A 22,132-nucleotide genomic window follows, 5' to 3' on the forward strand; every position below is an offset into this window, starting at 1 on the left:
TGGAGTCCAGCGGCGGCGTTCAGCGGCGGCGTCCAGCGGCGGTGTCCAGCGGCGGCGCTGCTGCAGCATCCAGGAGGTGGGCACCCCCCAATTCTACTGACCCGAGGCACAGAGCTCAGCCCCTCCCCGTGGGGTTTGCTCACCCGCAGAGCTTCAGTGTATTATTTAGATTGGATTTCTTCGCAGCTCGTCCGAGTTTGTTGTGATTTTCGTATGTAAACCGCCCAATCAGGTTCTATGGATGCAACTAAAAACACGTATTGCAGTTATTTGATGCGCTTGCAATCCATTTGTATCACATGTAACCATGGTAACCATAATAAAGCGGGGCAGAACCTTTCATGACATCATTTGGCCCATTAACGGTTGTTGTTTTATGTAAAAGACGACGATATTTACATAAGATGAACGGAAAGCGAACCATTTATCATCCGTCGCTGCCCCCCCCCCCCCTGTATTACATTATACTACATGCTATGCCCCCATATTCAAATGTACTGAACACCGCGCCCCCCAAAATTAACTATATTACACGCCCTGTGTCACCTATAATACATGAAATGATGGCAGGACTCCTCCCCATGTGGCCCCTCAGCACTTTGGCACCAATCGTTGGGGCCCCAGTGTTGGCTCCCCATCTCACAGTCTCTGCTGTCTTTCCTGCAGCCGGTCAGATGGTCAACACGGTCAGTTCTAGCAAGTGAGGAGAGAGCAGCGGGGACGGTTGGGTCTAGAATGGAGTGCACCTCCACAAGCCCCCCACAGCCCCTGCCACCACAAGACCTCCTCCAATCCCAGAAACCCCCTGTGCACCCCAGAAGCTCACGCTTCCCCCTGTGGGAGCTCTCTGACCCCAGAAGTTTCCCTGAACCTCCAACGGCTGCGACTGCTATAGATCTTTGGAAGCGTTCCTCTCTTCGGGGCCGGCTCTCCTGGAGGGTCAGCTGACCTGTTAGACCCCCTATAGGCCGATCCACTGAAGCCTCTCCCTAGCGGAGATGGTGAGTGCAGTATCGGAGTGACTTATGAGGAGGCCCTAAAGCGGGTGCTTATCTCCCAGGACCCCCGGGGCGACAGCTCTGCAGGAGGGGCGACATTCTAGCAGACGCACCTCTCCAATCTCCAGGTTTTGCCTAGAGAAGCGATAAGATGAAGCGTATTTACATCGACAAACTCAGACCGACATCATGACTAAAGGAAATACGAGAAAGCGTATCGTTATCGCATGTTCTTCAAGAGGAAAACTAACAACTTGCATGTCGCCGGGGTGCGAGGCGGGTGACCGCCCCACAGGAAATAACGGATGAACTGCAGGACTTGCTGCAATCTTACCATCTCACAGCATCGCCGCTGTAAATATGGCCGACGGGCTCCTTCCACACAGGCCTGCTGGGCAGGGATCCTTCACCAAATGCTCGATTGCCTATTAATCAGCACATCTGAATGCGCCACCAATTGCCCAACAAACAAACAAGTGTTCCTTTATCGTGAGCCAGCGGGGTGTGCCGCCCACAACGACTGAACACCATGGGGCCGAACAGAGTCTGAACCGCCGTGGGTCCAAGCCAGGCAGGCGCGTACCGATCTCAGTGATTGATGCTCTTCATCAGGATGTACAACTTCATGTAAAAGGAACATAAGGGAACCCGGAGTTGGCTAGGTTGACCGCCAACTGATGAGAGACGCCCTAGACAGAAGCGCAGCACAATCCTTGGCGGTGAGGATGGAGGGCGGTCACTGTAAGGGAGGGGTGGTCACCCAGTGTCCCCTGGGGTTCAGTTCTACCATTCTTAGTATACTGCCGTGCCTTTAAGAGGTGGAGTGGTTGCGCTGGGGCGTTCTGTCACTCTGAGGGGGAACCAGAAGATAGGGGTGGGATGAAATAGAGTATGCAGTGCTGCGAATGAAGACAACAGATATAAGAAGGGATTGACCGCCTTGCTAGCCCGCCATTGAGATGCGGTTGTAGTGTGATCACGGTCACGGCCATACAGTGAGAGAGAGGTTATCGGCTCAGTAATAATCTGTCTCCGCCTCCGTCTGTCAGCTGCTGCACCATGGTGAACCTGCTGCTGCGCCACCCGCCGCAACACCCCATCACTTCTCCACTGTTCGTGCGTGCCGCATGGGCGATACTGAGATCAGACTAATGGCTCCAGGTGCCCTTCTGTATCCCGAGGTGGTCTGTTTCCCCTGCCCACCCTCTCGGACTCTGCTTTGGTCGTTCATCACAATAAAAAGGCAGACATGTCAACTCACCCGATTCTGCAGGGAGTCACCCTATTTTAGCCTTTTTCGCCCGGTCTTCACGTGGTCTTCACTTTGTTGCAGGTAGGATGCTAAAAATAGAGAGCAGCAAAAAATAGGAACAAACCGGCCGTTTCCTGTTGGATTAGTCCGGTAGCAGCCGGGGTGCAGTTCTGGGCACTACTGCGTCCGGACACCCACCAGCGGCGCCCCGGCCTGAACGACAGCCGGGAGTATACAGCCCGGTCTGGGGAATGAATGTTAGGTTTGGGGCTTACCTGGGGTCTGAATAAAGCTAGGGGTCTGGTCTGAGCATCTGAACATACTTCCCACCCTTTTATGTAAGCCACACCCCTCAGGCCACTCCCATTTTGCCAAAACCTGCTTTTTCAATAACACCCTGTGAAGGTTAATGGGGTTGTCCATGTAATACACAGGTGGATCGAGTGTGCTACAGCAGGGGTCACACTTACAGAGCAGTGCTACATTCTGGACCGTTGAGGGGGGTCCTGCATAATGAACATTACTATACCGGGGGCATTTATATGATTCTGGCAGCCTGAAGCACGTGCTTAAACACTGGCATCACCCCATAGTCGCCATTTTGGCAGCTGCTGATGTCATTGTTAGTGTTTGCATTGTTGCTGATGTCATTATTGCTGATGTCATTGTTGTTAATGTCCTTGCTGGTGATGTCATTGTTGCTGATGTCATTGTTGTTAATGTCCTTGCTGGTGAGGTCATTGTTGCTGATGTCATCGTTGGTGATGTCATTGTTGTTGATGTCATTGTTGGTGATGTCATTGTTGGTGATGTTATTGTTGTTGATGTTATTATTGCTGATGTCATTGTTGGTGATGTCATTGTTGTTGATGTCATTCTTGCTGATGTCATTGTTGGTGATGTCATTGTTGGTGATGTCATTGTTGGTGATGTCATTGTTGGTGATGTTATTGTTGTTGATGTTATTATTGCTGATGTCATTGTTGGTGATGTCATTGTTGGTGATGTCATTGTTGGTGATGTTATTGTTGTTGATGTTATTATTGCTGATGTCATTGTTGGTGATGTCATTGTTGTTGATGTCATTCTTGCTGATGTCATTGTTGGTGATGTCATTGTTGGTGATGTCATTGTTGCTGATGTCATTATTGCTGATGTCGTTGTTGGTGAAGTCATTGTTGCTAATGTCATTGTTGGTGATGTCATTGTTGTTAATGTCATTATTGCTGATGTCATTGTTGTTAATGTCATTATTGCTGATGTCATTGTTGGTGATGTCATTGTTGTTAATGTCATTATTGCTGATGTCATTGTTGGTGATGTCATTGTTGCTGATGTCATTGTTGCTGATGTCATTATTGCTGATGTCATTGTTGTTAATGTCATTATTGCTGATGTCATTGTTGTTAATGTCATTATTGCTGATGTCATTGTTGGTGATGTCATTGTTGCTGATGTCATTGTTGCTGATGTCATTATTGCTGATGTCATTGTTGCTGATGTCATGGAGTCACTAGTTAATATTGAAATACTGAATATAAAATAGCAGCACAACTTCTGGAGGCTGGAAAGATTTTCAAAGCCAATACAATAAAAGGCAAGTATGGGTTATGGAGTCACATGGCGGGTATCACAGTATTATAACTGAAGCGAGGGGCCTCCACTGCAAGGAGGTAACACGGGACCCCTTCTAGAGCTGGCGCATTCGGCTACCCACCAACACTGGCGACTATGTTACTAGGCAGAAAAGTCAAATCTTGCAGCACAAGTAATAGTGCCTAGTGGTGACCCCCACGGAGACCTAATGCCCCACAATGCTGCCTCCCTACCCAGATTGCTCACCCACCGTCCTGTGAAAGAGCGGACCCAGCTGAGCCATGATGCCCACCCTGATGTGGCTGTTCTGCTGCTCTGGGCTCTGTGTAGTTGGGTGGCGCTGTTCCTAGGTTGGCAGCTGTGGTGAAAGCTGTGTTAAGCCAGGGGCCACTTCGCCATTCTGCATTGGCAGCGCTGGGACTGTGTATGTGCCCGCTGACATCATGGATAGTACATGGCAAGAGTCACAAGATGAATGTGGAGCCGACAACTCCGGGCTCTACCTGATACCTAACATGCCCCCTGGGACAGTGGCATGGCACTGGAAACCTGGGACTGTCCCACTGCATCCCGGACAGTTGGGCGGCGTGCAGGCGGGGCCCTGGTACAGATCTTGTATTGGGGCCCGGGAGCTTTCAGCTATACTAATGTTTAAAGGGATTGTCCAGTTGTAAACTATTGATGGCCTTTCACAGGACAGGTCATCAATAGCAGATTGTTGGGGGGCATACACCGAGGACCCCCACTGATCAGCTGGACACTGGCACTCAGCTGATTTCTGCAGGAAGCAGACAACTCCGTCCTCTCTGCAGTGGCCAGTCTGGGTATTGCAGGCATTGAAATGAATAGGTCATCAGTAGTTTATAACTGGACAACCCCTGTAGCCTTTTAGTCAAAGGGTGACAATCACTGACGGGGGCTCGAAAGATCTGCACCCCCGTGGGGGACGAGTCCTGGCTGAGGTCTCTAGCAGCTGTAGGGATGACTTCTGCGCTGCCGCCATTATTATTACACATTTATGGTTTTTTTCATCATTTTGAGTTTTTCCTGTATTTTTGCCATTTTAGGTCGTTTCACCTTCTTGGTTCTCCTGTATCTTTGTTGTTGCTCACTTGGTGCTCTTTGCGCTGTTTCTGCGCTGCCGCCATTATTATTACACATTTATGGTTTTTTATCATTTTGAGTTTTTCCTGTATTTTTGCCATTTTAGGTCGTTTCACCTTCTTTGCTCTCATGTATCTTTGTTGTTGCTCACTTGGTGCTCTTTGCGCTGTTTCTGCGCTGTGGCTTTAAGCGCAGGAATGTATCCGCACGCAGTGCGCTGGCGGCCCGTGTTGCTGCTCGCTGGGGTCTGTGATGCTGCACTTTGGGAAGTCTCAGTCTGGGAGGACTCTGCTGGCTTCTCACTCATCTCTGATTGGAGCAGGGGATAGACTCTGGGCTGAGACGGCTGCAGGGACTGAGTCAGCTCCCATCCATCCAGATCACATAGACATCGCCGCTGCTCCCCAGCCTCCTCCATCCGCGGATCTATGACTTCTCCCGCTCCGCCGGCTCGGTGAGTTCTCAGGACCTTTCTTTTCTCCGAAAACTTTGCAAAGTTGACGTTAAAGTTCTCAGATGTAGCGGAGCTGAGTCTGTCAATCGGCACAACTCATGGCGATAACACGTTATCTGTCATTTCTCCATATATCTACAGAGGTTCTATGGTGCCGCTCCAGAGAGTTACATGACACATTCAGCTCTGCTACATCATTACTGTCTGCACAGGAACAAGTGTCGGTGATACATAGTTTTATTTGTGACACAAGTTAGTAGTATTTTCTGGTTTTGTCTGTGAGGTTGGTGGTTTGTCCTGATATAGCAGAGCCGAGTCTGTCATTTAGCACAAGGCAGGTGATATCATCTTACCTGTCAGTCTTCTATATACCTACACTCAGAGACAGTTTATGGTGCCACGAACCAACAGCTCCAAAGAGGTAAATGACAAATTCAGCTCTGCTACATCCATCATTACTATCTGCACAGAAACAAGTGTTTGTTTACTACTTGCGCCAGAGTTTTAAAACAGTGTGTTACTAGTACTTGCTATATATTACCAGTACTTGCTATATGTTACTAGTACTTGCTATATGTTACTAGTACTTGCTATTTGTTACTAGTACTTTCTATTTGTTACTAGTACTTGCTATTTGCTACTTGTACTTTCTATATGTTACCAGTACTTGCTATATATTACTAGTACTTGCTATATGTTACTAGTACTTGCTATGTGTTACTAGTACTTGCTATATATTACCAGTACTTGCTATATATTACTAGTACTTTCTATATGTTACCAGTAATTGCTTTATATTACTAGTACTTGCTATATGTTGTTAGTACTTTCTATATGTTACCAGTACTTTCTATATGTTACTAGTACTTGCTATATATTACCAGTACGTTCTATATGTTACTAGTACTTGCTATATATTACCAGTACTTGCTATATATTACTAGTACTTTCTATATGTTACCAGTAATTGCTTTATATTACTAGTACTTGCTATATGTTGTTAGTACTTTCTATATGTTACTAGTACTTTCTATATGTTACAAGTACTTGCTATATATTACCAGTACTTGCTATTTGTTACTAGTACTTTCTATTTGTTACTAGTACCTGCTATTTGTTACTAGTACTTGCTATATATTACCAGTACTTTCTATTTGTTACTAGTACTTGCTATATATTACTAGTACTTGCTATATGTTACTAGTACTTCCTATATATTACCAGTACTTTCTATTTGTTACTAGTACTTGCTATATATTACTAGTACTTGCTATATATTACTAGTACTTCCTATATATTACCAGTACTTTCTATATGTTACTAGTACTTGCTATATATTACCAGTACTTGCTATATGTTACTAGTACCTGTTATATGTTACTAGTACTTTCTATTTGTTACTAGTACTTGCTATATATTACCAGTACTTTCTATTTGTTACTAGTACTTGCTATATATTACCAGTACTTTCTATTTGTTACTAGTACCTGTTATATGTTACTAGTACTTTCTATTTGTTACTAGTACTTGCTATATATTACTAGTACTTTCTATTTGTTACTAGTACTTGCTATATATTACCAGTACTTTCTATTTGTTACTAGTACCTGTTATATGTTACTAGTACTTTCTATATGTTACTAGTACTTGCTATATATTACTAGTACTTTCTATATGTTACTAGTACTTGCTATATATTACCAGTACTTGCTATATATTACCAGTACTTTCTATATGTTACTAGTACTTTCTATATGTTACTAGTACCTTCTATATGTTCCTAGTACTTGCTATATATTACCAGTACTTTCTATATGTTACTAGTACTTGCTATATATTACTAGTACTTTCTATATGTTACTAGTACTTGCTATATATTACCAGTACTTTCTATATGTTACTAGTACTTTCTATATGTTACTAGTACCTGCTATTTGTTACTAGTACTTGCTATATATTACCAGTACTTACTATATATTACTAGTACTTGCTATATATTACTAGTAATTTCTATATGTTACCAGTACTTTCTATATGTTACTAGTACTTGCTATATATTACCAGTACTTGCTATTTGTTACTAGTACTTTCTATTTGTTACTAGTGCTTTCTATTTGTTACTAGTACTTGCTATATATTACCAGTACTTGCTATATATTACCAGTACTTTCTATATGTTACTAGTACTTGCTATATATTACTAGTACTTTCTATATGTTACTAGTACCTGCTATTTGTTACTAGTACTTGCTATATATTACCAGTACTTACTATATATTACTAGTACTTGCTATATATTACTAGTACTTTCTATATGTTACTAGTACTTGCTATATATTACCAGTACTTGCTATTTGTTACTAGTACCTGCTATTTGTTACTAGTACTTTCTATTTGTTACTAGTACTTGCTATATATTACCAGTACCTGCTATTTGTTACTATTACTTTCTATATGTTACTAGTACTTGCTATATGTTACTAGTACTTGCTATATGTTACTAGTACCTGCTATTTGTTACTAGTACTTTCTATATGTTACCAGTACTTTCTATATGTTACCAGTACTTGCTATATATTACCAGTACTTGCTATATGTTACTAGTACTTGCTATATATTACCAGTACTTGCTATATATTACTAGTACTTGCTATATGTTATTAGTACTTTCTATATGTTACTAGTACTTGCTATATGTTACTAGTACTTGCTATATATTACCAGTACCTTCTATATGTCCCTAGTACTTGCTATATATTACCAGAACGTTCTATATGTTACCAGTACTTGCTATATATTACTAGTACTTGCTATATGTTACTAGTACTTGCTATGTGTTACTAGTACTTGCTATATATTACCAGTACTTGCTATATATTACTAGTACTTTCTATATGTTACCAGTAATTGCTTTATATTACTAGTACTTGCTATATGTTGTTAGTACTTTCTATATGTTACCAGTACTTTCTATATGTTACTAGTACTTGCTATATATTACCAGTACGTTCTATATGTTACTAGTACTTGCTATATATTACCAGTACTTGCTATATATTACTAGTACTTTCTATATGTTACCAGTAATTGCTTTATATTACTAGTACTTGCTATATGTTGTTAGTACTTTCTATATGTTACTAGTACTTTCTATATGTTACAAGTACTTGCTATATATTACCAGTACTTGCTATTTGTTACTAGTACTTTCTATTTGTTACTAGTACCTGCTATTTGTTACTAGTACTTGCTATATATTACCAGTACTTTCTATTTGTTACTAGTACTTGCTATATATTACTAGTACTTGCTATATGTTACTAGTACTTCCTATATATTACCAGTACTTTCTATTTGTTACTAGTACTTGCTATATATTACTAGTACTTGCTATATGTTACTAGTACTTCCTATATATTACCAGTACTTTCTATATGTTACTAGTACTTGCTATATATTACCAGTACTTGCTATATGTTACTAGTACCTGTTATATGTTACTAGTACTTTCTATTTGTTACTAGTACTTGCTATATATTACCAGTACTTTCTATTTGTTACTAGTACTTGCTATATATTACCAGTACTTTCTATTTGTTACTAGTACCTGTTATATGTTACTAGTACTTTCTATTTGTTACTAGTACTTGCTATATATTACTAGTACTTTCTATTTGTTACTAGTACTTGCTATATATTACCAGTACTTTCTATTTGTTACTAGTACCTGTTATATGTTACTAGTACTTTCTATATGTTACTAGTACTTGCTATATATTACTAGTACTTTCTATATGTTACTAGTACTTGCTATATATTACCAGTACTTGCTATATATTACCAGTACTTTCTATATGTTACTAGTACTTTCTATATGTTACTAGTACCTTCTATATGTTCCTAGTACTTGCTATATATTACCAGTACTTTCTATATGTTACTAGTACTTGCTATATATTACTAGTACTTTCTATATGTTACTAGTACTTGCTATATATTACCAGTACTTTCTATATGTTACTAGTACTTTCTATATGTTACTAGTACCTGCTATTTGTTACTAGTACTTGCTATATATTACCAGTACTTACTATATATTACTAGTACTTGCTATATATTACTAGTAATTTCTATATGTTACCAGTACTTTCTATATGTTACTAGTACTTGCTATATATTACCAGTACTTGCTATTTGTTACTAGTACTTTCTATTTGTTACTAGTGCTTTCTATTTGTTACTAGTACTTGCTATATATTACCAGTACTTGCTATATATTACCAGTACTTTCTATATGTTACTAGTACTTGCTATATATTACTAGTACTTTCTATATGTTACTAGTACCTGCTATTTGTTACTAGTACTTGCTATATATTACCAGTACTTACTATATATTACTAGTACTTGCTATATATTACTAGTACTTTCTATATGTTACTAGTACTTGCTATATATTACCAGTACTTGCTATTTGTTACTAGTACCTGCTATTTGTTACTAGTACTTTCTATTTGTTACTAGTACTTGCTATATATTACCAGTACCTGCTATTTGTTACTATTACTTTCTATATGTTACTAGTACTTGCTATATGTTACTAGTACTTGCTATATGTTACTAGTACCTGCTATTTGTTACTAGTACTTTCTATATGTTACCAGTACTTTCTATATGTTACCAGTACTTGCTATATATTACCAGTACTTGCTATATGTTACTAGTACTTGCTATATATTACCAGTACTTGCTATATATTACTAGTACTTGCTATATGTTATTAGTACTTTCTATATGTTACTAGTACTTGCTATATGTTACTAGTACTTGCTATATATTACCAGTACCTTCTATATGTCCCTAGTACTTGCTATATATTACCAGAACGTTCTATATGTTACTAGTACTTGCTATATATTACCAGTACTTTCTATATGTTACTAGTACTTGCTATATATTACCAGTACTTTCTATTTGTTACTAGTACCTGCTATTTGTTACTAGTACTTGCTATATGTTACTAGTACCTTCTATATGTCCCTAGTACTTGCTATATATTACTAGTACTTTCTATATGTTACTAGTACTTGCTATATATTACCAGTACTTTCTATTTGTTACTAGTACCTGCTATTTGTTACTAGTACTTGCTATATGTTACTAGTACTTGCTATATTTTACCAGTACTTTCTATATGTTACTAGTACTTGCTATATGTTACTAGTACTTGCTATATATTACCAGTACTTTCTATTTGTTACTAGTACCTGCTATTTGTTACTAGTACTTGCTATATGTTACTAGTACCTTCTATATGTTCCTAGTACTTGCTATATATTACTAGTACTTTCTATATGTTACCAGTACTTGCTATTTGTTACTAGTACTTGCTATATGTTACCAGTACTTGCTATATATTACCAGTACTTTCTATATGTTACTAGTACTTGCTATTTGTTACTAGTACTTTCTATATGTTACTAGTACTTGCTATATGTTACCAGTACTTTCTATTTGTTACTAGTACCTGCTATTTGTTACTAGTACTTGCTATATATTACTAGTACTTTCTATATGTTACTAGTACTTGCTATATATTACCAGTACTTTCTATTTGTTACTAGTACCTGCTATTTGTTACTAGTACCTGTTATTTGTTACTAGTACTTTCTATATGTTACCAGTACCTTCTATATGTTCCTAGTACTTGCTATATATTACTAGTACTTTCTATATGTTACTAGTACTTGCTATATATTACCAGTACTTTCTATATGTTACTAGTACTTGCTATTTGTTACTAGTACTTTCTATTTGTTACTAGTACTTGCTATATGTTACTAGTACCTTCTATATGTTCCTAGTACTTGCTATATATTACTAGTACTTTCTATATGTTACTAGTACTTGCTATATATTACCAGTACTTTCTATATGTTACTAGTACTTGCTATATGTTTCTAGTACCTTCTATATGTTCCTAGTACTTGCTATATATTACTAGTACTTTCTATATATTACTAGTACTTGCTATATGTTACTAGTACTTTCTATATATTACCAGTACTTGCTATATATTACCAGTACTTTCTATATGTTACTAGTACTTGCTATATATTACCAGTACTTGCTATTTGTTACTAGCACTTTCTATATGTTACTAGTGCTTGCTATTTGTTACTAGTACCTGCTATTTGTTACTAGTACTTTCTATATGTTACCAGTACTTTCTATATGTTACTAGTACTTTCTATATATTACCAGTACTTGCTATATATTACCAGTACTTTCTATATGTTACTAGTACTTGCTATATATTACCAGTACTTGCTATTTGTTACTAGCACTTTCTATATGTTACTAGTGCTTGCTATTTGTTACTAGTACCTGCTATTTGTTACTAGTACTTTCTATATGTTACCAGTACTTTCTATTTGTTACTAGTACTTGCTATATATTACCAGTACTTGCTATATATTACTAGTACTTGCTATATGTTACTAGTACTTGCTATATATTACTAGTACTTGCTATATGTTACTAGTACTTTCTATATATTACCAATACTTGCTATATATTACTAGTACTTGCTATATGTTACTAGTACTTTCTATATGTTACTAGTACTTGCTATATATTACTAGTACTTGCTCTATGTTACTAGTACTTTCTATATATTACCAGTACTTTCTATATATTACCAGTACTTGCTATATATTACTAATACTTGCTATATGTTACTAGTACTTGCTATATGTTACCAGTACTTGCTATATATTACTAATACTTGCTATATGTTACTAGTACTTGCTATATGTTACTAGTACCTGCTATTTGTTACTAGTACTTTCTATATGTTACCAGTACTTTCTATATGTTACTAGTACTTGCTATATATTACCAGTACTTGCTATATATTACTAGTACTTGCTATATGTTACTAGTACTTTCTATATGTTACTAGTACTTGCTATATATTACTAGTACTTGCTATATGTTACTAGTACTTTCTATATATTACCAATACTTGCTATATATTACTAGTACTTGCTATATGTTACTAGTACTTTCTATATGTTACTAGTACTTGCTATATATTACTAGTACTTGCTCTATGTTACTAGTACTTTCTATATATTACCAGTACTTTCTATATATTACCAGTACTTGCTATATGTTACTAGTACTTTCTATATGTTACTAGTACTTGCTATATATTACCAATACTTGCTATATATTACTAGTACTTGCTATATGTTACTAGTACTTTCTATATGTTACTAGTACTTGCTATATATTACTAATACTTGCTATATGTTACTAGTACTTGCTATATGTTACCAGTACTTGCTATATATTACTAATACTTGCTATATATTACCAGTACTTTCTATATGTTACTAGTACTTGCTATTTGTTACTAGTACTTGCTATTTGTTATTAGTACTTGCTATATATTACTAATACTTGCTATATATTACTAGTACTTTCTATATATTACTAGTACTTGCTCTATGTTACTAGTACTTTCTATATATTACCAGTACTTGCTATATATTACTAGTACTTGCTATATGTTACTAGTACTTTCTATATATTACCAGTACTTGCTATATGTTACTAGTACTTTCTATATATTACCAGTACTTGCTATATGTTCCTAGTACTTTCTATATGTTCCTAGTACTTTCTATATGTTACCAGTACTTGCTATATATTACTAATACTTGCTATATGTTCCTAGTACTTTCTATATGTTCCTAGTACTTTCTATATATTACTAATACTTGCTATATATTACTAGTACTTTCTATATATTACTAGTACTTTCTATATATTACTAGTACTTGCTATATGTTACTAGTACTTTCTATATATTACCAGTACTTGCTATATATTACTAGTACTTGCTATATGTTCCTAGTACTTTCTATATGTTCCTAGTACTTTCTATATGTTACCAGTACTTGCTATATATTACTAATACTTGCTATATGTTACTAGTACTTGCTATATGTTCCTAGTACTTTCTATATGTTCCTAGTACTTGCTATATGTTACTAGTACTTTCTATATATTAATAATACTTGCTATATATTACTAGTACTTGCTATATGTTACTAGTACTTTCTATATGTTCCTAGTACTTGCTATATGTTACTAGTACTTTCTATATATTAATAATACTTGCTCTATATTACTAGTACTTGCTATATGTTACTAGTACTTGCTATATGTTACCAGTACTTGCTATATGTTACCAGTACTTTATGTACATTACTAGTACTTGCTTTATGTTACCAGTACTTGCTATATATTACTAATACTTTCTATATATTACCAGTACTTGCTATACGTTACTAGTACTTGCTATATGTCAGCTATGTCTCCATGTTGTCACACCTGCCGATGCCTTGTTGCCGTCTACGGCGGTTTGGTTTTTATCGTTGCGCTTCGCCCAGATGTAGCAGAGCCGAATCTTTGTAATGCTCTGATTTAACCCCGGAGGTTTTAATCTGCAAAAAAACAGACAGAATGTTGTGCCGTGCGACAAACTCAGCTCTGCTGTACTTGTGCTGCGGTTCTGACAGATCATTAGAATCTGTTACCCCGGATTTCATGACTGGTTCTGTATCTCAGTTACGAATGGCGTCTCGGAGGACTGCAGGTTTCGCGGTGAGACGCCGGAGGTCGCAGCCGCTGTACTTTGACAGATGACATGAAGGGGGTCCGGCCGTGTTTGCTGGATGACTCTTCTCGCTTGTATCAGCCAGATGGGATTATATTTTACGTCTCGCCGGCGATTGGGATGAATGGTGATGCGTATAGCAGAGGGTGTCGCAGGCCGCTATACTGCGCTCCGTAATATCCCGCAGCGTCTCCTATTACATCATTTAGGAACTTTAATCGCACCATTAACTCAGCTATTTCGTATTTATAGAAATGCCACCTTAAGGGGAAATACCGCCTTAAATACAGCGAATGGCCGACCTGCGTGCCGCAGAGTTCATGCAGTAACCCCTCAGCACGTGGCCGTATCACGGCTCTGCACATCCTCTAATATGGCGTCCAGCGCCTCCGCTACCATATTCTGTACCTGGATGTGGAGTACCTGCAGCTCCGCAGTAGCGCCGCGCGTCCGTGCAGGCTCCGTGCACATGAGACCCGAGGGCGTAAATAAGCACCATATTCCGAACGGATACTTTATGCACATAATACGGAGGGAGCAGAACACGTCACCGCAGGGTGATTCACATGTGCGCAATTTTCACGTGAATTCCAGTCATGTGAATAAAGCCGCCGCGCGTCCTGCGACTTCGGACAGAATTTACGACAAAGCCTCCTCCCAATTGTGAGCAGTTATTGGGGCCTTCATGAGGCAGCGAATGTCTTACGCCTCGGTGAGACTGTAAGGTCCCTCAGTTGTTCCTCCGGGTAGGTCGGCTGAGGCGTAAGATTCCTCGCACCTGTCAGCGCTGCTCTGGGGTTTGGGGTTCAGAGCGCCTCGTGAGGTCGGTGTTTGTAAGTGTCTTGTGAGTGTGAGGGGGGGGGGGAGGGGCACGGGGCGATCCGTGAACACACAGCGCAGCCAAGGATGCCTGACCCCTTCTTATTTCGGCCCGCCTTGCGCCCTTTTTGCGCTGCGAGCGCCGTGTATTTACGCAGACAAAAACACGCAATGAAGCACATTAATTCCTGGAGTGAATGCGCTTGTAGCGGGCGGATCTGAGCGGCGCATTCGCTCCACGCGCCTCTCCCTGTCGTAATTCAGACCACAGGGGGGCGGCTGCGGGTTTTTTCACACAACCAGAAATTGCGTGAAAATGACATATTTGTAAATAAAGCCGATAAATCGATGCGTTCTGCGCCCTCCGTAACGCCCGGGCGCGTCAGGATCACGCTCGCCGCTGCAGAGGATATTAGCGCAGGAACCGGCGTGTTTCTTTTTTTTTGACTATTGCCCGCGAGTTTGAAACATAATGATGGCAGGCGCAGCCGCGGCTCATCTCGTGCGCAAGATTATGTTATCGGCGCGAGAATCTCGCGAGTGAAACGAAACCATTGAGATCAGTAATTATTACAGTCACATAACGGGACTAAAACTCGTGGACGCGTGCGAACAGAACCGCCCTGCAGTGAGCGCGGCGTGCCGGTGAGTGAAGCCGCGCAGTCTGAGCACGCCTGTAGGCATGTAAAACATAAGCGTGTCCCCCGGGGGGCGCCTCTCCGTGTGAGTTCGCGCTCGCTGCAAAACAGTTTGTGTTACGTTTTCAGAAAACGGGATTTCCCAGCGTGCGCCGCCCCTGTGGCCGCCATAGCAGGTCCGGGTGTCCCTTCTGTTCTTGTTTCTGCCGCTGAGCGCTGTCCGTTTTTTCTCCGTTGACCTGAATGGACGAGTTTTGTCTGTAAAACAGATCAGAAGAGAGCCAGCGATGAGTTTCTTCGCAGTCCGCGTTCGCGTGATGAGCCGCGGTGATTTGCGCTGCCTGACTGAATAGTATGGGTCCGTATTCTGTCCGCGTGTCGTCATCCGTTTTTTTCCTGTCCGACACTCCGATGAAGAGAACGTCAGTATGGCAGGCAGGACGCTGCTGGCGCGGCAGACATGATCCAACCTACGTATGCACTCGGAGGTGTCATGGCGGAGGCGCGGGCGCAGTGCAGCTCCGTAGCGGTACGCTCACACGCAGCGGCTTTGCTACGGATTTGTGATGCGGTTGTTCAGTGTGAATCCGGAGATTTATTGGACATTTGCTGTGAGATCCGAGTCCGTGCGGCTCATTGGCTCGCGGCCGGACTGCGCGCTCCCACGGACGTGCTTACGTGTTCATTTGCGCGCACAATACGCAGAGACCATTGATTTCAATCGGTTCATTCTGTATTTCCGTACACATTTGTGCACCGCGGGCGCTACAGAGGTCTATAGGGGGTGGACATGCGCACCCAAAACCCGCGTAATCGCACATTATGCGGCACAACCTAGCGGGAACTCACTAGGCTCCATAGTCTTTGTAGTCGCCGCGCCGGTGCGTCACGCATGTGAGATGTCCCTGTCAGCGCAAAAAAGTACCGTTAAATATGCAACAATGTGCACAGAGGTGCGTGGCTTGCGGCACGAATACATTGCGCATCCGTCCGTGTGAAGTCGCCCGTCCTGCGATGAACCACAGATTATATATTGGGGCATCAACGCAACTTGTGCCAAATGACTAACGTAACTCTGCTGCTCCTGACGGGACATAATAGAGGCGCCTCGCACCTCTTCTGTCAGGCAGTGCGGCCCTCGCAGCTTCAGGGGTTCCCGTGTCACAAGGGGCCCATGAAGCAGCCAGGGCCCCCCCGACGGCCGGGATGCGACACAGGAAGGTCAGCACCGCCTGCGGGGAGCCGCTGGGAGAGGTTCTGGAACGGCGGAGCAGCGGAGCGTGTCCTTAATAGAGATGAGCGAGCGTACTCGGAAAAGCACTACTCGCTCGAGTAATTGGCTTTATCCGAGTATCGCTGTGCTCGTCCCTGAAGATTCGGGTGCCGGCACGGAGCGGGGAGCTGCAGGGGAGAGCGGGGAGGAACGGAGGGGAGATCTTTCTCTCCCTCTCTCCCGCCCGCTCTCCCCTGCTCCCCGCTGCGACTCACCTGTCAGCCGCAGCGGCACCCGAATCTTCAGGGACGAGCACAGCGATACTCGGATAAAGCACATTACTCGAGCGAGTAGTGCTTTTCCGAGTGCGCTCGCTCATCCCTAGTCCTTAACAAGAAGCTGCAGAACTCAACCTTTTACAGATGCAGAAGCGTCCCGCTGCGCCCCCGACAGGCGAATGGCAGGACGCGCGAGGAGTCGGCGCAGTAACATGTCTGCCTCATCTGCGCTCCGATATCAGTTTATATAGAACATGAGATCTACCTCCATCTGCAAGGAGACAACGGGGCGCCGCGCAATTCACCAAGCATGCCACAAACAGGAGACCCTGCGGGCGCAGCCGTAGAGGCGGGCGCAGCCGTAGAGGCGGGCGCAGCCATAGAGGCGGGCTCACCCCGACATTCTCTGCGTGCGCAATCCGCAGTGCTGGAGCCACAGGCATTCGCATTCAGTGGGGATTCAGTCCTGCGGTTTTTACACACATGAGGAACACCCACATTTTTCCAGGAGGCCGACAGCAACATTAGAGGAGCTGCAGGAGTTTCTTGCAAGTCCTGGTTGTATAGTCATGTGACAACCATCTCCGTGTGCTTTACATGTCCGAGCTGTGGGGGAGGGGACAAGATGAAAGCCTTATCAAAGAACCTCCAAGCCCAGCGATGTTTTACCAGAACTCCCATCCCATCTGCCAGAAGTCTGTGGGGGACATGTTCTGTCTGAGGGGACGTGTTCTGTCTGCGGAGGATGTATTGTGTCTAAGGGCCACATGTTGTGTCTGTGGGGGACGTGTTTTGTCTGTAGAGGACGTTTTCTGTCTGCGGGGGATGTGTTCTGTCTGCGGGGGACGTGTTCTGTCTGCGGGGGACGTGTTCTGTCTGCGGGGGGGGGGGGCGTGTTCTGTCTGTTGAGACCGAGGCAGAACTTGTTGTCCAGAATTCCAGAAGGGATGTTTGATGTAAAGCTAACACTGCCGTCACTAGAAGACCCCCAGACCCGCAGTGAGGATGGTGGGCGCAGCATTATGGGGGGGGGGGGGGGGGATGGGGGGGGGATCGGAGATGATTCATCAAAAATAAATAAATAAAAAAATCTATAAAATATCTTGGATCTTCTAACAGGACAGAGCCCGGTGTTCTAATAGGGGCGTGCAGAGCCTTTATATCCACTGCATCTATAGAATGCGGTAAGTTATATTACACTGCGCTGCACAGAGATGGATACATAATATCCTAGCTGCTACTTTCCGTCTCTTTACGTGACCTCAGTGCCCCCCGCGCTGTAGTCCCTACAACATGTTCCTTACACTCTGACTTGCTGTATAGCTGCGCCTGGCTGTATACAGGGGTCTTTTGTTACTCCCCTCACCCCTGAGACCACGTATAATACGGTAATACCGGGCTGCGTCTGATCTCCATTCATAACGCTCTTCTGTGCGCTCAGCTCTTAAAGGAGCCTTGTCTTCAAGATAATTAAAGCCTACAAAACCAATTACCGGCACACTTGACCCTCCTGAAATGTTTGACCCTCGGTTTAACTCCTGCTGCGTCTTTAACTCTCGCGTTTAGCAAACGTCTAATTGTTAAACACACAATTGTTTCAATTGTTGCGCTGGTAAAATGGCGGTAGAGCGCTGTAATGTGCCGGGTGCTCACTGGTTGAAGCAAAGGGCTCCGCTCCGGAGCAGCGGCAGGTTGTACCCATAGTCATGGCAGCACTGACTGCAGCCGCTCGTTGTGTCAGAATGAAGTGACATAAAATGTACCCCATTATGGGAAAAGTTGGTACCAAAATGGGCAGCAACATATACCCATACCTAAACCATACAGCCTCCAGTCATCTCACCTGTACCCATACCGAAACCATACAGCCTGCAGTCATCTCATCTGTAGCCATACCTAAACCATACAGCCTGCAGTCATCTCACCTGTACCCATACCTAAACCATACAGCCTGCACCCATACCTAAATGATACAGCCTGCAGCCATCTGTACCTGTACCTGTAGCTAAACCATACAGCCTGCAGTCATCTGTACCTGTACCTGTAGCTAAACCATGCAGCCTGCAGTCATCTCACCTGTACCCATACCTAAACCATACAGCCTGCAGTCATCTCACCTGTACCCATACCTAAACCATGCAGCCTGCAGTCATCTCACCTGTACCCATACCTAAACCATACAGCCTGCAGTCATCTCACCTGTACCCATACCTAAACCATACAGCCTGCAGTCATCTCACCTGTACCCATACCTAAACCATACAGCCTGCACCCATACCTAAACCATACAGCCTGCAGTCAACTAACCTGTACCCATACCTAAACCATACAGCCTGCACCCATTTCTAAACCATACAGCCTGCAGTCATCTGTACTTGTACCCATACCTAAACCATATAGCCTGCAGTCATCTATACTTGTACCCATACCTAAACCATACAGCCTGCAGTCATCTGTACCTAAACCAAACAACTTGCAGTCATCTCACCTGTATGCATACCTAAACCATGCAGCCTGCAGTCATCTGTACCTGCAGCTAAACCATGCAGCCTGCAGTCATCTATACCTGTACCCATACCTAAACCATACAGCCTGCAGTCATCTCACCTGTACCCATACCTAAACCATACAGCCTGCAGTCATCTGTACCTGTACCTATACCTAAACCATACAGTCTGAAGGTACTAGGTGTGCATACATGCCAAGATAGTGCATGGAGATTGGCTGCATGCAGCAAGTATGCCGCGCGGCACACCAGCATACAGTGTTATGTGAGCCCGGCCTTAGGCTGTGTTCATGTTTTCTGTTGCGTTTTTGAACCGCAGTTCAGATATGCATCATGGTTTAAGAGGCTGCTACACGATTTAGAGCCGCATGCAGGTCATTTTATGCTGCTTTTTTTTAGTGAAGTGTGAGGGATCATTCAGGTGAGCCGAGATCCGCGCCATTGTCTGTTTGGAAAAAACGCAATTCGTGTGCGGGAAAAAATGTGTATGACCACGTCCAATACCAACCATGTGTTCTATCTTAGGGCTCCTTTCCACTGGCGAGATAATCGTGCGTCTTCAGTGCGATGCGAGAGTGCGCGCTCTCGCAGGAAAGTCCTGCACATGTTGTTCTATGACAACCTTTCCATTAGCGATGTTTAAGGACAAGCTGCGATGCGAGGATTAAAAATCGCAGCAGGGGGATTGTTTCAGCGTTTTGCATTTTTCTCTCGCACATACAGTGTAATGACAAAACAGATTCTCGCATCGCAACGCAACGCAAAAACTTGCGATTTTGTAGCGATGCGATGCGATTTTAACATTGCGATTTTCTCGCAGCGATTATCACTATCGCCAGTGGAAAGGAGCCCTTAGGTAGAGGCGGATTTTCGCCAGCACACGCGGTGCTTTTTTTTTTTTTTGCGCGGAAAAACACCCGAATCTCCGCTCGTCTGACTGAGCCCTAAAGTGACCAATCATATACCAGAGATACCCAGATTATACCAGCATGCTCCATATCACTATATACAGGAGATGTATAACTTATACCAGCTGTACATATATAATTATATACAGGAGATCCCCAGGTTATACCAGCATGCTCCATATCACTATATACAGGAGATGTATAACTTATACCAGCTGTACATATATAATTATATACAGAAGATACCCAGGTTATACCAGCATGCTCCATATCACTATATACAAGAGATGTATAACTTATACCAGCTGTACATATATAATTATATACAGGAGATACCCAGGTTATACCAGCATGCTCCATATCACTATATACAAGAGATGTATAACTTATACCAGCTGTACATATATAATTATATACAGGAGATACCCAGGTTATACCAGCATGCTCCATATCACTATATACAGGAGATGTATAACTTATACCAGCTGTACATATATAATTATATACAGGAGATACCCAGGTTATACCAGCATGCTCCATATCACCATATACAGGGAGATGTATAACTTATACCAGCTGTACATATATAATTATATACAGGAGATCCCCAGGTTATACCAGCATGCTCCATATCACTATGAACAGGAGATACCCAGATTATACCAGCATGCTCCATATCACTATATACAGGGAGATGTATAACTTATACCAGCTGTACATATATAATTATATACAGGAGATCCCCAGGTTATACCAGCATGCTCCATATCACTATGAACAGGAGATACCCAGATTATACCAGCATGCTCCATATCACTATATACAGGAGATGTATAACTTATACCAGCTGTACATATATAATGATATACATTATATACCCAGGTTATACTAGCATGGTCCATATCACTATATACAGGAGATGTATAACTTATACCAGCTGTACATATATAATTATATACAGGAGATCCCCAGGTTATACCAGCATGCCCCATATTACTATATACAGGATGTATAATGTATACCAGCTGTACATATATAATTATATACAGGGGATACCCAGGTTATACCAACATGCTCCATATCACTATGAACGGGAGATGTATAACTTATACCAGCTGTATATATATATATATATATATATATATATATATATATATATATAATTATATACAGGAGATACCCAGGTTATACCACCATGCTCCATATCCCTATATACACGAGATGCATAACTTATACCAGCTGTACATATATGATTATATACAGGAGATCCCCAGGTTATACCAGCATGCTCCATATTACTATATACAGGATGTATAACTTATACCAGCTGTATATATATATAATTATATACAGGAGATACCCAGGTTATACCAGCATGCTCCATATTACTATATACAGAAGATGTATAACATACCGGCTGTACATATATAATTATATACAGGAGATCCCCAGGTTATACCAGTATGCTCCATATCACTATATACAGGAGATGTATAACTTATACCAGCTGTACATATATAATTATATACAGGAGATACCCAGGTTATATCAGCATGGTCCATATCACTATATACAGGAGATGTGTAACTTATACCAGCTGTACATATATAATTATATAAGGAGATACCCAGGTTATACCAGCATGTTCCATATCATTATATACAGGAGATGTGTAAC

General features: G+C 41.7%; 1 protein-coding gene across 1 annotated transcript in view; it reads left to right on the forward strand.

Annotated features, from left to right (window-relative positions):
* Positions 1-5,268: 5,268 nt before the first annotated feature.
* ERG (ETS transcription factor ERG) overlaps positions 5,269-22,132 on the forward strand; it is a 271,155-nt gene continuing 254,291 nt past the window's right edge. Inside the window, exon 1 of the mRNA XM_066598961.1 lies at positions 5,269-5,404. The gene's annotated coding sequence lies outside the window, so the exon portion shown is untranslated. The remainder of the gene's footprint in view (positions 5,405-22,132) is intronic.

This window comes from Eleutherodactylus coqui, chromosome 4, assembly GCF_035609145.1.
Source record: "Eleutherodactylus coqui strain aEleCoq1 chromosome 4, aEleCoq1.hap1, whole genome shotgun sequence".
Lineage (NCBI taxonomy): Eukaryota > Metazoa > Chordata > Amphibia > Anura > Eleutherodactylidae > Eleutherodactylus > Eleutherodactylus coqui.